The sequence below is a fragment of the Apus apus genome, chromosome 7, assembly GCF_020740795.1.
Source record: "Apus apus isolate bApuApu2 chromosome 7, bApuApu2.pri.cur, whole genome shotgun sequence".
NCBI lineage: Eukaryota > Metazoa > Chordata > Aves > Apodiformes > Apodidae > Apus > Apus apus.
In genome coordinates, this window is record NC_067288.1 from 2,065,231 (window position 1) to 2,089,955 (window position 24,725).

At 45.1% G+C, this 24,725-nt stretch overlaps 1 protein-coding gene across 3 annotated transcripts in view; it reads right to left on the reverse strand.

Annotated features, from left to right (window-relative positions):
- The window catches only part of C7H1orf21 (chromosome 7 C1orf21 homolog), a 106,143-nt gene extending 81,876 nt beyond the window's left edge, over positions 1–24,267 (reverse strand). The window contains exon 1 of one of the 3 annotated variants that reach the window (XM_051624406.1): positions 24,134–24,267. The gene's annotated coding sequence lies outside the window, so the exon portion shown is untranslated. Of the gene's footprint in view, positions 1–21,136; positions 21,522–22,940; positions 23,109–24,133 lie in introns of those variants that run through there. The other 2 variants (XM_051624407.1, XM_051624408.1) reach the window with 2 other exon arrangements.
- Positions 24,268–24,725: the final 458 nt, after the last annotated feature.

Consider the following 24,725-nt stretch of genomic DNA (forward strand, 5'->3'; position numbering starts at 1 on the left):
AGATAATTAGGACACCACTCATGTCATTAATGACAATATTGCATTTATACGTATTCTACAAGCATGGAATTTGCTGAAGAAAATTGACTGCAGGCTGCAAAAGCATGTTTTAAAACGGATGTGATAGCAATTCTGCAATGTTAAAATCCAAGTGAGAAGAAAACCCTACCAATCTTAACTCTATGGTCTGCTGTTTACAAACTTGAAAACTACACAAGCATTAAGATTGCAGGGTACTCCTTTAAAAAAGGATAAGCTGGATCAGAGGAAGGTTTGTGCATCCTTGGCAGGACTCACAAGGGCATCCTGGCACTTCTCCCTTTTCCTCTAGAAACACAAGGCAGTTTTGGTGAAGATCTTTTTCATGACTATGAGGATGCCTTCCTTGAAGAGAGGTGGTGAGACCTCCTCTTAGATCCCTTCTTCATCCCCTTGTATCTATTTTTATGACAATGAGTTCAGTTTCATGAGCTGTGACTCCAGATGAAGATGCACAGAACTGTGCCTCCAGGTCACAACGACCCATCTATCAGCCTGCACTGGGAAATCCTAATACCAGGCTAGTCGGGTTCATGGATTTATGCTCCCAGCATCCTGCCCTTTATATAAACAAGAACAGTTACCAGGAACTAGCTGCACTGCACAGCTGGAACCAGGACCATCAGACAGACAGTGTAGCAGCACTGGGGAGTAATGGGTCAAACCACATCCGAGCCTGTGACAGAGACAGGCAGCGAAGGACAGGGAAAACACACCCAGTGACAGAGAAATCTGCTCCTTGTGGGACAGGAAGAGAAAAGCAGTGTCATTTCCAAAGAGCACAATCTGAACTCCAGAGGAGAAAAAAAAAAAAAAAAAGTATTGTTCCAATTGGAGGGAAAATAAAGTCAATAAAGCCAATTATCACTGCTTTGGTAGGCTTCCAGTCCCAAAAAGCAAATAAAAATCTTCCCGTTTCATGTGCATGTGTTTTTTTTAGTTAGTAAGGAGGAAATTATTTCCTTAAAAAAAAATAAAAATACATTTTTTGTATTTATATATATAGTTCTCACTGTTGGCCTTTGTTTTCAGCCACTCATGAAAACCCGCATCTTGTAAAATTCAACTGCACTGGCAGCAAGGGATGAGATTTCATTTCAATACTGCAGGCAGCAATTTGAGAAAGCACTGCCAGGCAGGCCAATGACCTCTGAAATTAAACAAGCACCTTCACAAGGCTCTGTGCAGAAGCACAGGACAACACGCCATGTTTCGCAGCACTTGGTCCCAGAAGGACCAACATTCATACAGTTATGAAGAAAGCAACTGAGACCTGTGGGCAGTTGTTCAGCCTTTTAATGCTGTGAAGGTTGCACTGACAAATACCTGCAGAAACAAGATCTCCAGTGTTTGCTTAATACTTTGAAAGGAAGAGTTTCAGATGACAGCAGAAGAGACTGATAATGGGAAGCAAGAGTTTGTTGGGGAATAAATCTAATGTGAAACCATTCATTAAATATGCAAAGTAATTCCAGAAGCAGCAATGGACAGGCACAACTCAAATGCTACGTCTGTTGTAAACCAGTGTGAACACAGAGAACAAACATATATCTACCTGCCAAACTAGGGTTTGATTTTTTAACCCCTTGCCCACAAATTTCCAATTTGCCTCTTTCTTAAACACACGTTCTGTGAAGGACGTCTCTGCAAGTTTAAGACAAGAAGTATTTCAGTGTTTAGAAAAGGGGAAAATTGTTTGGTTTTCAACTTTTGAAGTCCTCAGAACACACAAACCACCTTCTGCTCCCATTTAATATAGAGGATTTACCAGTGTGTAAGTACACAGTGTGTCCTGTGACAAAAAGTAGAGCAGAGAGCTCTGACAAGCTCAGAACAATTCTAGGCACAATTCACAGGGTTTCAAGTAGGAGAGGTGAAAGGAGTGGTTGAACAGTTTAAAGCAGTTTGTGTAGGAGAGGAGAGAGAGCTGCATGTGATTTAATTATTAGTTAAATATGTGTAGTATGTAGGAGTAGTATGGGCAAGAATCCCACTTCACTGGACACTGTGTAACCATGGAGCAAGAGCAGTCTTTTCCAAAAAGCCTATAATTACAGTATAAAATAAAAGATAAACAAATATGAGCACAAGGTCAAACAGGAGACCATTTGCAGTTCCTATTAAAACTGATTTTACTTCTCTTGAACCCACCAGGAAACTCAAAAAAGGTTTATTGGTAAACACAGGGGCTACTGTCCTTGCAACATGCTGCTCACTTCAGCCACCAGGACTGGTTTCAAGAAAATGGAGGGCACCACAATCCCCATTTTACATGTGGGCAAACAGACAACTAAACATAATTGCAGCAGGTTCCAGATTAAAATAGATCAGCCTCCAGCCCCTCAATGCAATGAAACACCCACAGCTTGGAAAGATGGTTTTATCAAAGCAGATCCAGTTGGTTGAGATCTATGCAGCAAGGCTGTAGCAGCAGCAAAACGTTCTGTGCTCACAGACAAGATGGGTCCTCAGGACACTGTGGGGCTCCTGGCAGAAGCAGTTTTTTGGGGAAAAGGAGGGAAGGCTTTTGGGGGCAGTTTTATGTGGAATAGGGAGATGCCGACAGAGCAGGCTGGATCTTACATACCCAAGCTGACAAGGAGAGACACGCAGTGATCGACACTGTGTAATAAACACAACTGGTAAGAGTCTAGACAGGCTTTCTGTGCGTAAATATCAAATTATAGGAAACATGCTGGAGGGGACTTGCAGCAACCTCTAATTTTAAGGTTCTACCTGAAGTTTAAAAGAAAGGCAGTGATACCCTCCCTGGCTCCTTCCCCAAGCAGATGCTGATTTGCCTAACCAGACAAATCAGATAAACCCTGTGGTTTAGAAATACCTTTCAAGTTTAGTCTCAATAGGTAAATTGAGAAAAAATACGGGTTTGGGTTATTTCCCCCTGAAGAAAAAGAAAATGAGGGAGGGGAGAGTCTCTTTCCCCATGTAACCTACTCATCTTTCTCCATGCTCACGATGAGCTACAAAACTCAGCTGTGCCCAGCACCATCACTGTCCTGCCTGGTGCACACTGGATGGCTGCTTTTTTCCCCTGAGGATAACATGAAAATAGTTTCCCACTGTGTTCTTCCCAAACATTTTTGCTAAACTATTAAGATACAAAGTTAACTGCTCCTGCCACAACCCTTCTGCTCTGTAAACACTTCATACAAAGCACATGTGAAACATCAGTCCTTTACCATCTTCATTTCAGAAATATTGTGCAAGCATCAGCACCACAGTTAAACTCCTCAGATGCTTTTGTGATGGATAACAAAACCAGAAGGCACACATGATGCATAAACTGTTGATGAAAGTTAATCAAAAGATTTGGAGGTCTGAAATGGAGGTCTGATCTTTCACTCAATTAAGTAACCCACAACATGGGTGCAGCTCGCCCTGAACAAAGGCAGGAGAACTGCACAGGGATGACCAGAATCATATCAAGAAAAGTCAAGTTGAAAGAACAAGCGATGTTTCCTCTCAAATCATTCCTCTTGGGCGTGAAGATAAATCACTGGGTTTTTTGCTTGACACAAAGCCATTGGGTGTAACTCATCTGTCTCACAACAAGCTACCTCTTCCTGCCTGTGATGCTGCAGCCATGGAAGGAAGTCAAGAATGTGGAAGAAATTAAATACTTCCCTGAACGGTCTGCTCTTTGGGTTGATTCAGTCCAAAAGGTTCCATCCCCCCCCTTTTCCTTTCTCCCCTACTGAAGGGAAAACTTGGACAATGAAGGTGTTAGCAGACCCATCCAGAAATGCTGGAATTGCTTCGGAGGCAGGACACTGAGCTTTCAACAATGGGAAATGGGAACCCTGAATCCTACTATTTAAAGTATTTAAAGCAACTTAATACTTTCAAACTCCTTATCAGAACAGCATGGATTTTCTTTCCAGATGAAGCACTTGACACATATATTTCAACCACAATCAAGCTGAGGGCTCAAAGTTACACACGTGCCAAGACGTTTTGGTGAAAGACAAGCAAAGCCACCAGCAAAGGTTTTTGGACCAGCAGGGAAATGGCCAACATGCTACAAGTACGTCCACGGAGTCTGTTCCCCACATTGGGCCAAAAGCAGCATCGTGTGTTTATTTTATTAACAGCAAAGTTAATTTTTGTATTAAGTATGTCTGACATCACTATCATTCAAAATCAGCTGCCATTCTCCAGCTCTGGTCTCCTCCCCTCCTTTGGGCTTCCAGTAAAATTAGACCTTGAGTTAAGCTTCCAGAAAATAATTACAGTTGGCAGGTATTTTTCAGCACTGATTTGGAAGCCAAGAAACCAAAGCAAAGCAAAACAAAATCAAATCAAGCATTACTCAACTTTTCTCAGAAACAACTTGTTCTGCAGATCAAGTGTTTTCACTGGCAGCTGGTTTTGCTCTACCACTATTCCATGTGCTTTATGAACTTCACAAAAGCATTGGCCAGAGAGATTACCAAATTTTCCTAAAGTAAAAGAGGGAAAAATTATCTGAAGTCCTTCAAAACAGCAACAACAACAAAAAAATTATGTCAGGGAGACATTTTTTGTGGAGAAAACAGTGAAAAAGAAAAAAGGAAGGAAAAAGTAACAACAACTTAATCCTTTTCCAAAGCACATCTTCTCCTGGCTGCTGTGGGAAGAGGTGGCTTTGGAGGCTTTCTTTTTGTCCACAGTTTGAGAAGAAAAGGCACCCTCTCTCTGTCTCCTGACCAAGAGAAGGACACCTGGGGCTGAACAGGAAAATACTGAATTTACCTCCAACCTACTCAATCTTCTCCACAGCTGATGATAAGGACAAGGCACAAACAGTTTCCACACAAAGTAGGATACATTTATTTAAATTTACATAATGTAAAACCCTCAGTGAGGCAAGCAAAACAATCTCCATTTTTTACTGGCAGCTATTTTATTAAAGAAAACTCCCTTGTAATTGGTTGGTAATCATGAAATCATGCTGATCTTCATGTAAATATAGCTTTCTCTTGCTAAAAACAGAACTTTTTGCAAACCCAGAGGGATACACTGTTCCTAATAAATAATTTCATAGCTTCCCATAGGCTTACCATCATTCCCAAGGGTTCATTTCTTTTTGTTAGAAAATGTTTCTTATTTAGGACATAGTGTATTATTTTGATACATATCAAACCACAGTTGAACACAACACTTCACCCTGATTTCTTCCATGTTGCTTCTAAAATAAGCCCTGGCTGTGCAGATCTTTTAGGATATCTGCAGAGGACCAGACCAACATCCAAAGACAGAAGGAAGATGTGTTAAGTGGTTTTACTTCCAAGTCTTCTTGTTAAATACCCTCCTCTCTCACATACTACCCTTGGGATCTAACTGCTCATTTATCCATCACAAGCTCTGAGCCACAGGTGCCCATACCCCAGAATTCAGCTCTTTCTTGCTTGGAGACAAGCACGTGTAACTACCACGCACTCAGTGAAGAAGGCTCAAGCAGGACCCCTGGCTGACATTTCTCTTTAGGAAAGAACTTAGTACAATTTCTTCTCACCCAGACCACCTTTTCCGAAAGTTTTGGAGTTTTGCACTCAAGGGGGGATTTCCAGTCAAAATGTGAAACCAGGTAACAGCAAAAAACCAACGCATACTGTCTAAGTTTACTTAGATCCTTGTCCACTGCTGCCACTGAGCGTTTGCGAGACACCCTCAGAACCTTCACAGTGGACTCATAAAACATGGTGCTGTTGATTCATGGTTTTACTCACTTGAACACAATGAGCCAAAGGACACCACTTGTTCTTGGCATTATGCTGCCTTTAAAGAGGAAAAACGTTAACCCCACTTGGAAGAGTCAAAAGTGCACCTGCATTGACCACCTGGCACCTCCACGAAAGGAGCACGTGCAACATCTGATGAATCTAGAGTCCCCCCAGACTCTTAAGACAGGCTCTGCAGCTCTGGAAAGGCCCTAAAGCAGTGACAGACTTTCACACCCCATGTTATATTTTGCTATATAACAGCAAATTCTCTAGCAATTCCATGGGGGGAATATTATGAAGAACAAAAAACACCACTCCATCAATTTGCACAATATCTGGAGAGTGAGGCAAGACAAAAAAAAAATAGGACTGAAAGAAAAAGCAGCAGCTTTCACATGCAGAAGCACAACACACGGGCCAAAGTCCTTCACTCAGTTTGTAAGATGCCCCCATCAGCATCATCACTTTCTTTTGCATGCAGACAATATGTTAACTAACCTGTTAGATAATTTGGTCCATATACACTGCACAGGTGTTTGCCAAAACACCAGGGCCAGTATCCACTCAGTATAATGGCCATACTTCCTACATTTTACTGCATGAAAAAACTGCTGAAGGACAACACTGAAAAACATGACAAGAGAGAGAACTCGATTTTCACCCCTGGTTTATTTTTCCCCAGAAGCAAGGCTGCTGTCAGAAAGCCATTTCCTCCTGGCAGTGCTAACTCAGTGCTCACTTTATTCTCACACTTTATCACTCCCCTTTCCTGTTTTTGTACTCGTTTCAGCCTTCAGAGGACTACGAGTAGGGGCAGGAGGAAAATGGAGACAGGAGCCCTCAGCTTTCTGAACAGCTGCCTCAGGAAGCAGAATATTTAACAAACACACCGAAATGCTGATCTTTAATGTTGAAGTCATTTACCCAGAGATGTGACAGATGAAAAGGAAAAAGTGACATCCTAACAATCCCTGAGGTTTCCACGCCAACAATCCTGCCCATCCAGAAAGAGAAAATCATACATACCTACCACTTCTTCCTGTGTCCATACCAACCACTTCTTCTTCATCCTACACTCTTTTAAAAATATAGGAAGTTGAACAAAAAGTGAACAAGATTTGACTGCTAACATCTTTTTGCCAGTGCAACTCTCAAAATTGCCTAAGGGCTTAAGATGCTCAGTTGCTGTAAGTAATAAATGAACAGGACATTACATTTTGTAGGTAGTTCTGAGACTTTTGTCAGGGCTTTTTCCCCCCCCACATACACAGTGAAGTGGATGGCTCAATCTGGAGATGAGGCACTACTGAAACAACAGAATAAACTCCCATCAAATGCTGTGGGGTTTGTGTTCAACATTCTCTAGCTCCTTTTGTGCAGTATTTGGCAAGGCTCTGGCTAACACTCCTCCTGCAGAAATCAAGCAGTGATTTTGTCAGTGAAATAAATCTAGAAGTGCTTAAATACTCATTTCAGCCTCCACTTTTCTTCTTCTTCTGCCTCAAGTTTGGCCTCTCCTGAAGCTGACAAAGGAGAAGGGAAAGCCACTGAGAGCAGGGCAACTGCTGACACTGAAAACACAACCAAGATGGGTTTCCAAAGCTCCAGACCACAGGAGATCTCAAGCAGAATTTCTGCTGTAGCTGCTTCATGCTTCTGAAGATCACCCCAGACCAAGTGGCTGAATATATAAAACACTCAAACATGTAGACTGGCTTTCACTTCTCAAGGGTTTGGCAGCAACACGTTCTGGCTAAAGGCCAATTAACACATTTAATAGGGGGGAGAAAGTAAAAGTTAAGAGCAAGTGAGTCTCTGGTGCACAAGGCAAAGCAAAAGGAACCAGCATAAACCCAACTTAAGCCTGGCACTTAGTACTGACATGGTTTATCTGTGCCATATCCATCTGCTTCTCCAAAAATCTTTACATACCTGTACGTGCTTCCTTAAACACAAACATCACTGAGATACAACTCAATTTGCACATAAATCACTGATTATCTCAGAACATGCGCAAGGTACCAAGCCTGGACCAAGCAGGTACTGCTCTGTCTGCCACCAACACTCATCTCAGGGACATCAGGGGACACGGGCTACTGGAGCAGCTGGCCTGCCTTGCAGCCTGCCCTACTGTATCTTCATACACATTGCTCTTACTGGAAAGCTACTATAAACGTAATTATTGAGATTGCAAACATACCTTCAGCTCTCACATACACCTTATGCTACAAGCACTTGGCCTGGGATTAGAGTTACTGCTCAGAAGCATGGACACAGACACTCTTACTGCTCCCACATCTGCACAGAGTATATAATTTCTTTTGGGTCAGCAGATACCATGACAAAGTAGCATTAAGAGTGAAATGGGTATGGCAGCAATTAAGGCTTTGTGCAAGTAATCTTACCCACAGGACTTGTTTGGCACAGTCCCGTGGGTGAGCAGCAGAAACGAGTGGGAGCTGCAGATGGGTGTCTGCAGCCCCAAACCCTCACCCAAGTGGTGCACAGCAGATGGTCATTCACTGCTGACTTCAATACCCAGGCACACACCATGCTGTACTGCTACCAGGTGAGACCCAGGAGTTTGTGATTCAATACATGTGTATACATACACATGTAAATATAAAACTAGTGCTTTCAACTCTCCTAAAACAGAATTCACACATGGAGAACATTTCTTACAGGTATTTTCTTATATATTTGCATGTCTTTTGTTCTGTATTTTTGCTTGTATTCACATGAAGTTAACAAAAACACATTCTGCTTAGCTTATAAAGCATTCACTTATATAAAAAATCTGACGTGAACTTGTTTGAAAGACAAAAACACAGAAAAGAAACAGCAGAGCTCCAACCATGCACTAGACTCACACTCGTTTGACCAGACACCCAACACAAAGGCATGACTCCACAAATCCTACATGTATTTTTGTCATATAAACTGAAAGCAAAGCACAGCCAGGTCTAGTGGTAATTAAAACTGAGGAGGGGACTTTGAAGGATGGCATGCAGTCACAGGCTGCAGTGCTCTCATTTTAAGAAAAGATGCATTTCAGCTGGCTAAACATCTCAAACCCTTCATGCTCAAAAAGCTGCTAATAACTTCTGTCATTATATGGAAAGAATCTGATGGAGAACAGAAAACACTGTTAATTTACTATAAAAGTTAAATTTGGATTTAAAAAACAGTATTCTGATTGGCTGTGCATAAGGTGAGGAGGCAGGAAATAAGAGGTAAAAAATGCTCTGGCAGACTTAGGGGGAAGTAAGTGCCATCTTAAAAGAAGTGACCAACTCAAAGGAAGTTCATTTTTCTACTGGCTTAAAAGAGACTAAAAATAAGGGGGTTTACAAAAACAAATCATTAAGTGCACAAACATGAGAACAAGCTTTCCCACTAGCAAGCATTTGTACACCATAGTCACAGAGTAATGTCACGGACGGAGCAAGTGCTCTCAGTGCTCAAAATCTGCTACTTCAGTCAGACAGTCAGTCCCTTAACGGATGATAATCCATCATTCCTCAGAGACTGCAAAAATACCAGCACGTCTTTTAGCACTCATCTGAGAGGAAGACAAGAAAACACTGTAAAAGAAATGAAAGGCAGGCAACTCCCTCTTGCAAGCCCAGAGAACAGTCGCCCCGTTTTACAAACGGGGAAAATACTTTGCAATTTCACTAACGTTTTACTCTTCGTCCCCACGTGCTGCTAGAGGTGGTTTGTATTTTTATACCATTTCACATATAGGAAACCAAAGGACAAGTAGCACAACACAGGCAAAGAAGGTTCCACCTTTTCAACCCTCTGCTTTTGTATGTGCAGCAGAAATTGGCCTTTTGCTTGTTTGGTTTGTTTTGTCTTGTTGGTTTTTTTTTTCATTTGACAGCAAACTTTCATTATATTCCTCTGCTTTCCACAACTGTTGTGATTCCATAAGCTCAGCTGCAGATGTATGGAAACAAATCAAGAAACAATTCCTTCTCCAGGAAGCCTACAGTGGAACCTCCTGGTCCCTCAAGCCATTCTGTGCAGACCCCACTAGCCCACACAAGACTCTAAAGATGAGCTAACAATGCAGAATTATTCTCAGCAACTACACTGGGTTAGACCAAAGGTCCCTTTCATCCTGCACCCCACAGAAACCACAATTATATACCTGGGACAGGGTGCAGGAATAAGGGGCAGGACCAAGTACGCAGTGAAACCATGACTTAAGGCTTTCTCCTGCCCCAACCAAGTACAGGGACAACTTTCTCCTCTGATTCAAGGTGTAACTAAAGCACTAATGCAACAAAGCCAGTCAACATGGATCGAGCATCTTGGCACAAACTTGCCTCTCAGGCTCTTCTGCACATTGCACTGCTCCCCACTCACCCCTGGCTGCTCCTCTCCACCTTGTGAGCTTTGGGAAACAAACCTCCTTGCCACAACTCATACTTGTGCTTCCCAGAATGACACCTGATCTCACCTGGAGTTTCCTTGCACCAACATAACACAATTAGTAATGTGGTGAGAGGGAACTTAAGAAAAGCAAACCAAAATGGGACATGGTGTCAGTGCTGGCAAGACAAAGCTCCATAATAAAATCATTCTGACAAGTAAACCTAATCAAGAAAATACTTCAAAAGACAGGGATCTTTAAGTTTAAGCTTTTAGAATTGTATTATTGAGAAGCTCTTTAAAATGTTAACCAAATAAAGAAGACACCCATGACACAACTTGGTGTTACTGGCTTTGCAGATGCCGCACACACAAACTTCCCCACTCTGAACCAGCACTAAAGCCCTTGGCCTTGGAACCAGGGCCCTGCTGCAGCAGGTACGGTGCCTCACCTCCGTCATGTCTGCTGCTCTACAGGATAGCTCCTGTTCTTTGGTGTCCTGCCAGTGCTTCTCCTGTCAAACAAGTGGCAACGTGCAACTCCACGGAAATTCATGCTGCTTTGGGCTTTGCAGATCTGCTGTGCAACACAAGACAGTAAGGGTGGTGGACATAAAACAGAAATACAAACTAGCCTCGATCCTACAAAGCTGGCACATCAGCAGACCCATTAACCAGTAAATGCTGCAGAAATCAGGAGAGTCAATGTATTGCCACTTCCCAACCGTATGTTAAAGCCATGATGAGCCTATAATTTCCTCTATCAAGCCCCATCCCATGTTCAGCAAGCAAAGGCTCAACCATAAAACTTCATCCTTAACCTTATTTCTCCCCCAAATATCTACTCCTGATTAGCTACAGTGAAGGTACCGCAGTGAAATGGATTTTAATCAAATACAATTTTTTTTTCTTGTTGCTGTTGCTTTGCCTTTTGCACAGTTGTCGTCTCGTCTTTCAATTTCAGCTACCAGAGTACAAACCAGCACTGCTGAGAATCAACTTATCTAAGTCGTTTGAGGTAGAAAGAGAGGTGGTCTAAGAAACAAACAAAGGGTGCAGCCAGAGATCAGAAGAAATATTGCTTCTATGTGGAATACGCACTTTTCCACCTGGAAAAGATGACAGAAGAATCATCTTTGGATTATTTTGGATGCATCTGAAGTGCATTAAGCAAAATCACCACAGCTCACAACTGGAATATTTACAACCTTTTTGGTTGATCTTTAATATTTCAGATTTGTGAAAAAACCTAATCAGAGACCAAATTCTTCCCTTACTCTTCTCCTTTGCTCACAACTAGTGACATTGCTCAGCATGATTCAGTTGGCAAATCTCCTGGCTGAATCCAGCCCAGCTACAGCTCACCTATTAGAAGAGGGCACCAAGTGCCAGGTACTACTCGGTGCCTCCCACAAGAACCTGGGGTGTCACTGCCCAATACTCAGTTTTAGGATGTGGCACCACAGCCCGCTGCTAGAGAGCAGGCTCTGTCCTTGTTTTAACAGGCTCATTCTTGCAGTGCTGCCTCTAAAAGGAAAAGAAACACCAAGGCCAGCACCTGCCTCACAGCATACAGAAAACAGCTCTGGCTCTCAGTCTCTCACTCAAAAAGCTGTTATTCCTAATACGCACCATACGAATAACAGAAGGAAGCATTTGATCATTTCTGCCTCCTTGACCACACACCTTGAAGACAGAAACACAAAGCACACGTGTGCTCTTACACAATTTCCTTTTCAGCAGCAAGTGCCTTTTGGTTTCACCAGTTCGTGTCTCATTTTCTCCTGCTCACGTTTCCAGCCTCATGCCATCAGCTGCTTACCTCTTCACATTTAATCTCCAGTCCTCCACCTTACCACCTCCTCATTTAATACATTTATGGACAGACATACTATGCCCTCTCTCAATTCTCTGCTTATTGATACCAGGTCTTCATGGTAATGACCCAGAAACAACACACCAAGGCTCTGCTCCTACCCCAAAATGAGAAGAGTTAGAGCCCATGCAGTATCTCCTTTGCTGAGCACCATGGTGGCCTACCATTACTTTGAACTTATTTTTCAGTATTAATTTTCAGTCCACACTAAACTCAAGGTGCCTGCAGGCTCCAGTCTGAACGAGGTAGGTAGGGGCTGCAAGGAGAGGCTGGGGGACAACCGAAAGCCAGATGCACAGGGGAGCTGCACACCTTCTAAAGAAGGGCAATCAGAAAGGCAGAGAGACATGTTTTACTTGGTCCTTGCACAGATCTGTGATTATGGCTTTACTATTAAAGTAAATCCACAGGACTCCTTCTTTGGTGCCGAACGGCATCAAAACACATGGTGCCTCTAAACATTCAGAAGCTAAATCCCAGACCTACTAAGCTCAACAGCAAAGTTCTCCATGACTTCAGCCGTAGCCAGTTTTGGCCCCAGGGTATTGAATGCAAGCACACACAGGGGCTAAACTTAATCTGCACTGATTTTTACATAATTTTCCTGTATGTAAACAAATTACCACAGCCACAATTATTTGTCTGTACTTCTGTCTTCCATGACCCATGAGTCAGAATTGCCTGTTTATAGTTATTAGCAATATAAATCTGAAATCAATCAGAACTGTCCTACCCTGCAGAAACAGGGAGAAAACACAAGAGCCCCCAGGAAACAGCAGTACACACCCCAGTTCTAGGACTGAACTGGATGCATTAATACTTGTCTTAGACAGCAACAGGAAACACACTTTGTAACTATGAACTTAAAAACAGTATTTGAAATTCTGCTATGAGAACAGAATGAAGTTACTGAGGTTCAAGTTGATCAAAAGATTTTGAAAAATAATCCAGATTTCACTGTATTCAAAAACAAAAACAAACAAAACCCCACACAAATTAAAAAAACATTTCAAAGTTGAGAAAAGGGAGCTGTTTTCGTTTTTCCAATAACAACACAGAACAAGATCATAGTCCTACCACGTTCCGTGCCACAAAGATACCACTGCAGCTGCAATGAGCCTGAATGGGCAATTCCAGTGGCAGCAGCTCAACAGCCTCTCAGAAAAAAGAGCTGTTGTCTTCCAGCTCCCACACCAAGGCACCTTTCACTATACCATGCCATTTTTCTCCTATTGCAGCAATATCTGGAAACGTGTACATTTTCCCCTCCTTACCGCATGCTTTGAAGCCAATTTTCTGCTGCATACTTGTTCTATATACCTCTTCCTAGTATTCCCTGAAACTTTCCTTGTGGGCACTCACTTAATCCAAGCCTTTCTGGTATAGCTCCATAACAAAGCAGCAAGCAGGATAAAAAACAGGGGAAGCGCTAAAGGCAGCAGCGCACAGCACCACAGCTATACTCCTAAAGTTCCAGAGAACTACAATGAACACAGCACCTCAGACTAATGTAATTTTCAGCAATTTTAAACTCTGTCCTAAGGTACCTCTGGTGACTAACCAAAAGCTCAAACCTACTAGACATGCTGGCTAATGACTGGGTAGGCATTACGAACTAGAACCTGCAGCCTGGTAAACCAGCCTGCAATCCCTACCACCAAGAGGTATAAATCACCTTAAGGGCAAAAGTCACTCCCATCTTCTGTTTTCCATCTCTTCTTTGACATTCAAATCAAGACACAAAACCAGTCGTGCAGTCTGATGATATGGAAGGGTCCCTGCGTCTCACCCAACACTGTTTTTTTCCCCTCAATGAAGAGACCAGATCAGTGTTCCCACAGACAGCACCTCAGCTCACTCGTTAGAGACACCTTACAGATACCAACTCACAGAGCTGGACTTTTTTGGGACAGAAGCAGACTATGAAGCTCACATTACCTTTTGGTTTTGGGTTGTTTGGAGTTTTTTACACCCCACCACCATCACCATTTTCAAAGCAATATAATTGTTTCAATAGAAAACACATTTGAGGACCATTCATGCAATGTTGCAGGAGCTGTCAGTAGGTAAAGAGAAAGAATGGCAGATCACAGGTAGGGAAGAGAGGAGTGGGAAACTGAAAGGCTGGAAAAGCACAGAGTTCACTCATTTACTCATTAAGAGAATCCAACCACAAATAGGATAGGAATTCCTGCAGATACTTAGTCATGACCAAGATCAAAAGTAGAGCTGATCCCACATACTCAGAAAATCCACAGCATATTTTTTGGGAGACAGCTTCCTTGCCACGGTTAATTTACCTGGAATCTTACCTGTCCCACCTCTGCCTCTCACAAGCACCACATTAAAACTTCCCTCCTGCTTGCAAAAGACCATGTCTTGGAAGTGGCTCACTCGCACTGATTGCGGCCCCCAAAAACCTGTTCTGTGTCTTTACAAAATGTATACGGATGCAAAAACGCCCCAGAAAAGAGTTTTTTCTTCTGCATTTGGCTTAAGGCAAAAGATACAGGAACACAACAATTATCCTGATATTTTCCCTCCACTAAAAAGAAAAGGGCTGTCATAAGAAACAGCAAGCAGGTTCTTCATGTGCTTTCTGAAGGCAGCAGTAGCCCTTGGGGAAAGCAGGGTGGAAGAGATGAAAGGAGGTATCACCACTATGATGCTGTTCTCCATAGCAATCCTTTAACCATTGTAGTATCATTCCAAGATGTGAAATTGAGTGCTTGATTTCAAAATCAGGAATTTAGACTGGCATTTTTTGCACCTTGAGGTATCTTTTGGAGGGCAGGCAGGAGGGGAGAGCCAGCAGTAGAACTTCTTGCCTTACCTCTCATTAATCGTAACAACAGGAGCAAAGAAAATCCTCCATGTGTACTGCAGAGCAGCATAAAACCCAGAAAAACAGGAGTTCTCGACCTGTAGCACTTAATGAACGTTCTCAGTGAACATCAGCTTCTGCTCTGTAATCTCCTCTGGTCGGGTGCTGCTGCCCAACCTGTTCTGCCCACAAAGCAAGGCCAGGGCAGGGCCTGGAAAGGCTTGGACCAATTTCTCACCCAGCAGCAGCAGCACTATGTGCTGAATCTGCCACATTTACTATTGCTTCAACCTCAGCGCCCTCAGAAGCCCAAACCCCGCAGGCTTTGCCCAGCCAATCTTCCCTGACTCAACAGGAACACCATCCAAATCTCCAGGCTGGTGCAGATCTGCAAGAACAGGATCTATGCTCAGGCTGCCTGCCCAGCAGTCAGAGGACAGGGGAGGAGAGGTTTGTTGACACCCTTGGCAGCTGAGGGGTGGGAAGGGAGCTGGGAGGGACCGAGCAGGCAAAGACGGGGTGCACATCCTTAACCACCACTTTCCAAACAGCTGAATCAGCACCGGGTGGACGGGTATTTACTGCTGGCACAGACCTGCAATAAATCACCACCTTTCTGGAGCAACAAGGAAGTTGCAGGGGTGACTGAGTCATCCTCCATCCTGACGCCACTGGAGGAGCAGAGCCACGTACATCCCCTGGCTTTGGGCTGTGCCCGTGGCCCAAAAATAGCTTTTAAGCCAAATCCTGCAGTCATCATTCAAAGCTGAAATGCTTTATTTACACTCAGCAAGATTTCATGTATGTTTTTGACACTGCTAAGAGTAACCAGGGCTTAAATTATTTGCTTAACAAAGGAGTCTATTTAACTACAAGAGTTACATCAAGCATGCAATGTTTTCTGACCCACATAGAAGCTAATAATTTGCGCTTTATGGAACCACTTTGCATAGACAACCCATCTTAATGGCCAACAACACGCTGTACAAAAATTAATAATTGAAAAGCAGTCGTCAGCACTGCTGTTTGTGTTAGAGGTAACTCGCAAACCTGGTTAAAATTGTAGTATTAAATTTCTAACGACCTTCTGGAAAGCTGTTCACTTCAGAAGCCTTTTTTTAAGACATGAGCTCACAGAACACCAGGCAGTTGCGGGGGAAGAACGTGACAGCTACCCAGAGCCTGTGGGAGAGGCCAGGCAAAAACCCCTGTCACAAAGATGTCAGCCTGATCACCCTTCGGCTGAAGACATGACCTTGACTTCAGAAGCCCCCCCTCTCTCCAGCCCGTCACTTGACCAGGCTTCTCTCACAAATCTCTACCCTAGTGTCAGATTAATCCTACTTTCTCCTAGAAACTCCAGCCTTTTTTTCCTCTCAAATCATTGGCTTTCAAAGCATTTCTGTTGCAACACCCGAGCATTTGCTGTGGATGAAAAAAGGCTCAGAAAGTAACACAGAAATGCAAAGGCAAATAAAAATGACATCACGAAGCCTGGGATTTTCATGGTCTTAGGGAAATTAGGTCCCCTCAATCCCACTGCAACTCAGTGAAGAGTCAAGTGCATTATTTTCCACAATGCTTGTAAAAATCCCCAAATAAATGTACAACTAAACAGAGCTTCACCAAGCTGAGCATTTATTATTCTCCTAAATGCTGCTACTAAGCCTGAGGCCTCTTATTTCACTATTTATTTATAATAGTCTCACTCTTGCCAAAATGTCAAAGATGCAAAGATTTATTTATAATAGTCTCACTCTTGCCAAAATGTCAAAGATGCAGACTGCTAGTTATAGGAAAATCCACCTCAGAGTCAGCTCCTGTCGCTGGGGAAGAACAACAAACAGCCCCTGCATTCTGAGCTGACAATCATCATGATCTGCCCATTAGTGTTGTGTCACTCTTCACCAGTCTGCCATGCTGATGGAGTCTGTCTGTTTGTGTTGGGGACGACAGTCACTCCTCGCTGCTGACGTCTTTGCTTAGGGCTGTGCCACAGTCTCTGGTACACAATCTGCTCCAGAACATGCAGACTGGCTGTTGCCATTTCAAAAGCTTCCCTGGCATATTTCTGCAGACTGAAACAGGAAGATTTGGGGCAGCTAGGGGCTAATTTATCTCTATATGAACACCTGCGGGTGTAATTCAGGCAGCTCTTCCAAACAAAACATTTTCCCTGTGATAGCAAAGACAAACTCCCCAAAACCCAATTTGTTTGGTGTTTAATTAGTATCCTTTGCTGCAATGATTGAGACAAAAGAAAGCAGTGTTCTACTCCTCTTACAAGCATCTAGACTTTTTAATCTCAAAGATATCCTTTATCTGACACGACCAAAGCAGAATGGATACAGCTTTTTTTTTTTTTGTAAACAGAGGAAAAACAACAGAAATTATCTCAGAAGCTTGTTCATTTTTGTTTTGATTTGGAGGTTTTGATTGTCAGTTCAGTAGCACTGGACAGATAATTTTACATTATAGGCTCCCACACCTGAAAAATAGGTAGTAATTTAAAAACATCATAAGAAAAAACAATACTGTTTGTAAGAACTTCTGAGTGGTAAAAATAACAGAGACAGCGTTAGAAAACCCCAGCTGCCTTTTCTTTCACCCACTAATAAAACAAATCCCTGAAGTGCTGGTGTAGTTCCTCCTCCATGCATTTCTGTGGTGGGTGAAGGGGACAGCAGCCAGATCTGCTCCCCTGGATTCAGTCGAGCTTACTCAGCAGCTTTAGTTCTGCTATTTCAGATCCCTGCAAAAATAAAGGCTCCAAAAGGAAAGCTGAGCCTCTGGGCATCCAGCAGACCACAGCCTCTGCGCGTACGTAACAAGCACGAGTGCACTCGGAAAGGAAAGGTGGGCACCCTGTCCCTCACAGGGCTGACCACGCTCAGCAGCCCAAACCACATCTTTAAACATCCTACTCCAGAGAACACCAGGCTGCTGAAGTGATGGAGCGCTGGGTAAATCCATCTGCAACAAAGAAACAAACTCCTGGCACATTCTGTCAGTACATCTATTGCACACCAGCTGCACTCCCTTGAGATGCAGCTTAGATGAGCAGGCCTGTAGACAAAATTAAGCACCAGGATCCAAACTGGTTACTGCCAGAACAGAAAAACATCTTAGTCACCCCTCAAAGTTGATGCTGAAAGGGGCTTACCAGCCCTCAAAAAGAGAGCATTTGTTTTGTTTTACCAGCCGATTCTTCCCTCAAACTGTTTTCCAATGGAGATGTGCACATACCCAATATTCAGAACCTTACTGAACAGCAAATTGAAACGAATTCTCCAAACAGAAAGGCAAACTTCAACAAAGCCATTTCCTCAGGGAACAGCACACCAACATCAGCACGTCATCTAGGAACCTCTGCAGTTCACAGAAAATGCTGCTGCCACCATAAGAAAGGGAAGGAAGAGCAGTCTGTTCCTTCCTCTGCGTTTTCCTGCTAAAACAACCTACCTGCCCAATAACCTACACTGCACAAGCTCTGTACATCAAATGAGCCATGACTCGAAAATGCAGAGGTCCATCTGCCAAACATCCATAATCACATCAAAGTTGTTTTGCTTTTATTAATAAAAACTTGGGATGGGATGAGACAAAAATTCTAAGGAGGGAAGTCTAAAAGGTGAGTCCCTCCCCCTCACCAAATGAAGGGCCGTCTTTGTGTGGATAAACTCCTCTGTTGGGCAACCTGGACAAACTATTCCTTGTTTATTATAAAAGCACAAGTTCACCAAGGTCCTTTTATGTCCTGATGTATGAAATTATTCCAGCTACATACCGTTCCACAGAGTCAAAAGGGTGAGACTATGGTATTTATAGACAGGTTCAGGGCTAGAACTTTGGGTTAGCAAAAACATAGTTACTGCCTCAACACCCAACATACACTTTTGGGAAAATGCCCATCTGTACATATAGATCCTGGAAAATTTTTCCTATTAATACATGTTTCAAGTGAACTTGCGTTCTATCTTTTTCCATACTTGATGGATAAAGTCTATTACATTCTGTTAGAGCCACAGGGACAGAATTAAAAAACAAACTGAGGCCACTTCCATAGGAAAAGTCCCTGATGCGATGCTGATGCTTTCAGGCATGTTCACTGAGTTTGGGGTTTTTATTAGTAATAACACTCCACTCTACAAAATGGAGCCTCAGTTTTACTAAGCACACACCACACATGAAAAGACAACTCAAAACACAGGTACTGCTCCACAAAAAAAGAAAGAATGGTTTTCCCCGATTCCATTTCTCCAAGCCTCTAAACCAGAGCCCTGCCTAAAGGCTGTTCAGGACTGGACCAACATTCTAGTTAAATCACTTGGCACTGGTATCTCTTCACTCCAGAATTACCTTCCTTTGAAGCAGACACACAGGCAAGGGATGCTGCTGGATTAACACTCCGTTACAGAGATCTTCCTCATCTGCATGTACTGTTGTTGTGTGTACCATCATTATGTAAGTGTCTCTATTTTTAAAACAAGCAGAAAACATTTATCTGGTCACTCTCTACTATTAACCCACCCATAAAACACCAAGATGAAATTCTGCTCACTTTAATCACAAGTTTTATAGAATTCAGGGTGGAATAACAGTAGAAATGAAAAGATGAAGATTTTGCATTTGCTTTAAAAACATGAAAATTTCACCCATTTTTACCAATAGGATTTCAGAAACTGCCATAATAATAAATAAACAAATTTTGGAGGGCTGATTTTAATACTCCAAACGTAGCTACTGTTACCACCAGTATAACAAACTCTGTAACCCACTTGACTCCAAGAACCCTCACAGACTCCTGGAGCAGCAATTACTGTAGGTCAGCTCACTGTCAAAAGATCCCACCTCCCTGCCCACACAAATGAAAAGCAGAATTTAAAACACAGCTTTTCAACACCCTCCTATTCCTAGAATGGCCCTTGATGGCATGTCAAAAGCAAACTTGAAAGAAAAATTCAGGGACTGAGTCATTGTTTTTACTGCAGGATGTGGCACTTAGGGGAACTGGTATTTCTTAATTTCAAGCTATTTAATACAATTTTTCAATTCTGTTCCCTGCATCCTTCCACATCCCCTAAAATGTTGCACCAGATACCTTACAAAGATTTGCTTTGGCAAGAAATTCAAATGCCATTGCTGAAGTCACTCCCTGCCATTCAGCACCTCTTCTGTCACCTGTGTCGTTCTGAATCAAGTCTTATTGCAATCTAAGGACAGGATGTACAGCTGCAGAAATCGCATCACCTCTTGTATTTGAACACTTTTTTTAAATGCAATCACCTAAATGCAACAGCTGTATGGTATGTATCATCTATGAAAGGTGACTCTAAATGGGGCTAGGAGTGTCGCTTACTGCAACCATATAGCAGTTATCCTTATACACGTGCTAAGACCTGTTAACATCCCCATACATATCACTATTCCCTTTAGAAATCTAAAAAGGAAGACAGTCTTCCAGAATTCAGATAAAAATCACAGGGCAGGCACTTCAAATGACAAGTTGTAAAACAAATAAAATCCTTTTCAGAGCGCTCAATTACACCGAAAATTCACCTACAACAGGATGTTGTGAATGCTAACGCCATAAAGGATTTCAACCCAAACTAGACATTTTTCAGAGAAGACAACCCATCAGCAGCCTCGGCGCAACTGCCAGTGCAGGCGCTTCCTAGAGCAACGGCTGCTGGGAGGGTTCACCAGGAGGAGGAAAACCCTGTAGTTAGTTTTCCCAGGCACCTGTAAGCAGCCCCATAAGTAGAGACACTGAGCTAGTCAAGATCTCTGTCTGACCAAGAGTAACTGCTCTTATTCAGTCTACAAAATCGAAGATTACAAGATACCATCCTGTTTATAAATAGGAGCTGAAGTAGACTAGTACCGGCAAAAGAAATAGTCTCAAAATTACTGATTGCATATCAAATTCCACACCACCTCTTCTCTGAACATCCTACAATAATACTGCTTGAACAACATTACCTATTCCCAGAAGTACCTTTTTAGATTCCAGCATACCCAAAATGTGCATGTGTACATTTAGTCACAAAGATGTTTCACAGCACAACAATGAGCCAGTAGCATAGTAATATATACTCGCAAGTGCCTGTGAAATCCCTCTGCAATTAGACCCCTGCTTATATAGAATCAAATACAGGCAGCAAAGAAATAAGAGACAAGAATACTTTAAAAAAACCCTTTCCAGATTGTTTTTGCACGTGTAACCAAAGCGTAGTGCTGTTCCATCATCTTCTGCTGAAGGATGCAAGAGCAGCATTCTCACAGGCATCTTACCTTTCCTGGAATGAGAGGAAGGGTGGAAGGGCTCAGGCTCCATGCCAATATGAAGGCCTCCAGAAAACTGACTGCCAGAAGTCAGTTATTCCCCCTTTTCCCTAAACACCTGATGCCATCCCATACTCTAACAATGGTGGGTATCGTTCACACTACAGAATGTTTAGAGCCAGGTCCACTTCTAAAGCAGCAGAGCCCCCACAAAACCACTGCGCTGCACCCGCAGATGGGGGTCCAAGTGAGGCACTGGGTGCACAAAGAGAGGCCCCTGAAGGGCCAATAAATGCCTCCCTCTCCTCCCTGTGCTCCAGCTACTTCCCCCACATTCCAGCCTTCCACCTTCCCCTTTCCATACTAGCTCTTGCTTCTCCCAGCAGAGTCTCACCCCGAGCAGTGATGCCTGTGCCCAGCTTTGCCACGCAGCACATGCATCATCACCTCCTCTCTGAGCAGATTCAGGGAGACAAGCCTTAAAAACCCCTCCTGCAGCAACGCTGCTTCCACGACAACAGGAAGAAATAGCCAGCTAATAATGGACTGGCTGAGGGGCTGCCAGCTTCAGCAAACGTGTCTGGAATTCAGGTTTGGTTTTGGTGGGGTGTTTTGTTTTGTTTTTTTTTGTTGTTGGTTGTTTGTTTTTAATTTAAAAAGCTTCCAGTTGAGCACTGATCATCTTCCTAGACCCAACACCTGTGCTGCAGGTAGCATGGAGCCTGCACAGCACCCCAGGCACAACTGGGCTGAGCACAAAGACCTTTGCTGAGGCCTTTGCTTGTCAACTAAATGAAGCTGAAAGTAAGTTTGTCCCTGCATGCAGGCAGCACCTAACCCACTGCAAAAGCTCCCGGAGTACAGGCCATCAATAGTATAAGTGCATTATAATCCAGAGAAGTTTACCAAAAATGCATTTACTGGATTACTGTGTGCATTTATGTTTTTATCCAATATTTGCAAGATGCTAACTGCAGCACATCTCTCCCATTTACACAGTCACCCTAATCCCTGTTGTTATAATTTGTTTACCAAAGTTGAACGATCATTTCAACCTTTGCTAATCTGATTGCGTAACAAACGACAGCAGCCTTAAATAACCACGCTGCTCTCTCCAGTATGGATCGCTCCTGCCAGCACCCCACTTCTTGTCAAAGACAAGGTAGGTAACGGAGATGAAATAGGTAATGGAGAAAAGAGAAAATAAAAGCACCCAGCCACCGCCTCCAGAGCCAACGACCGCACGAGCCGTGCGGCTCCACGACTTCACACCCGGCGCAGCCTGCGAGCACGGGGCGACGCGGAACGTGTTCCACTGCTGAACAACACTGCACAGTAATAGCACATTCTGCTAGATCTTATTCACAGCCCCAGAGAAGGCTATTAAGCAAACTATGCAGCATGGATTTTCAAAACAAGTAATTGCACGTATATCAACAAAGGCCATAATTTACATGGCAGATCCCATAAAAGCTTATCTACCCCATGACGTCACACCCATCAATTACAACTTAAAGTACCAGTGCCAAACTGCTCCTGCCCTCCCACCTCCAAACAAACATGATTAATACCAAACACTGCTCATCCATGCCTGAGACTCTCAGAAAGAAACACACATCAAGTACCTCCCGAGACAGAGTAGTATTTAAAGACTCTTCAGACAATTATAAGATTTATAATTATTGTATTACATCATCGCAAAGTCTTAAACAAACCAAGCTTCCTCATTATACAACGCGTAAGATAATGTAAGGTTAAGCAACATCAAGCTGTATCACTTGTACCAAAGGGCAAATACCTCCAGCCCCCGTACCTGGGAGATCTTCAGAGACACGTAGCATTACAGCTGTTATCAAACCGAGAGTTAGAAAAACAAAACCAAAGCACATGTTTCTTTGAACAGAACTCAGGACCAGAATCTGTCCACTGAAATCCACCCAACGAGGGCAGGGGAAAGCTGAAGGGCCTGCACCGGGAAAGGAAACGGCTACACCGAGCCTGCCCACGCCAGCTGGGTCTGCACCGCTCCCATCGCGCTCACCCCGCACTGAGTTCACCATTTCTGCGCGTTATTACAAACGTGACATCACCCTAGTGCAAGCACAGCCTGACATCTACAGTCAGCTCCGTGCCGGTGTAAGTGCCGCCGGGCTCACAGACACCCGGCGCTGCAATCGGTGCTGCTCAGCCTGCTGCTGAGCCCTTGAAAGAGAAGAGACACGTATGTATGTATATATAGATAGATACACACACACACACGTATAAAATCTGCTACAGAAATCCTCGTCGTGACTTGTTTCCTCTCCGTGAGGCCGGCAGAGCTGCAGCGAGCTCCCTCCCTCCCGCATGGGGAGGGAATGCAGCAGCAGACCCCCTGCCTCCCTCCCTCCCCCCTCAGCCGCCCCCAGACCCCCTCAGCCGCCCCCAGACCCCCGGGCTGCCCCCAGACCCCCCGGGCTGCCCCCAGACCCCCCGGGCTGCCCCCAGACCCCCCGGGGCTGCCCCCAGACCCCGGGGCCGCCCCCAGACCCCCGGGCTACCCTCAGACCCCCCGGGCCGCCCCCAGACTCCCTCAGCCGCCCCCAGACCCCGGGGCCGCCCCCAGACCCCTGGGGCCGCCCCCAGACCCCCCGGGGCTGCCCGCCCGGCTGGCAAACCCCTGCCCACCCCGCGGCCATTTCGCCTGCAGAGCCGCGACCCTGCCCGGCCGCGGGGTCTGGCAGCGCCCGGCGGGCCGCGGAGGCAGCCGCCCGCTCCCCGTACAAAGCCCGGCGGGGTCATGAATAAAACATCGCCCGGAGGAGGCGGGGAAGGGGGGGGGGGGGTCGGGATACGAAGAAATAAAGGAATAAAAAGGCTGCGCGGCGGCCGCAGGACGCGGTGGCGGGGCCCCCAGCCCCCCGGGCCGCGGCCTGCAGCAGGGTCCCCGCCGGCCCAGCCCCGGGCCTCGGCGGGGGAAGCGGCGCCCCCGGCCCCTCCCGAGCCCCCCCCCCGGGACACACTCACCTCAGGTGCCGCCGCCCGGAGCGGCCGCCCTGCCGTGCGGAGCGCTGGGCGCGGCCCGGGGGCCCGGGCCGGAGAGGCCGAGGAGGCGCGGGGTGGAGGGAACCGGGCGGCTCCAAGGCGGTGTGCGAGCGCGGCGGCAGCCGGGCGCGGGGCGGCCTCTCCGGGGAGCCGGGGCGGGCCGGGGCGGGCGAGGGGCGGCGCGGAGCGGGGGGCGCGTCCGGCCGTCACGGCGGGGAGCGGCGGAGGAGGAGGAGGAGCCCCCGCGCATCACCCGCCCGCGGGGGCCGGGGGGCCCGCCCAGCTCCTCCCGCCCGGGCACCGACCGGCGCCCCCGGCCGCGGGGTCTGTCGCCGCCGCCGCGGGGCTTTCTGTCAGGCTGCCCTTCCTTCCCCCGGGCTGCCCTTCCTTCCTTCCCCCGGGCTGCCCTTCCTCCCCGCCGGGCCCCTCCCGGTGCGGGCTCGGGCCTGCGGGGAGCGGGCAGGTGCGAATCCCTTCAGGGATGCGGGAGACGGGGTTTCATCGGAGCGCGCCTTTCGTTACCTAAAAGGAGAGGTCTTGGTGCTGCGGTTGTTAGGTCAGCGTTACCAACGCG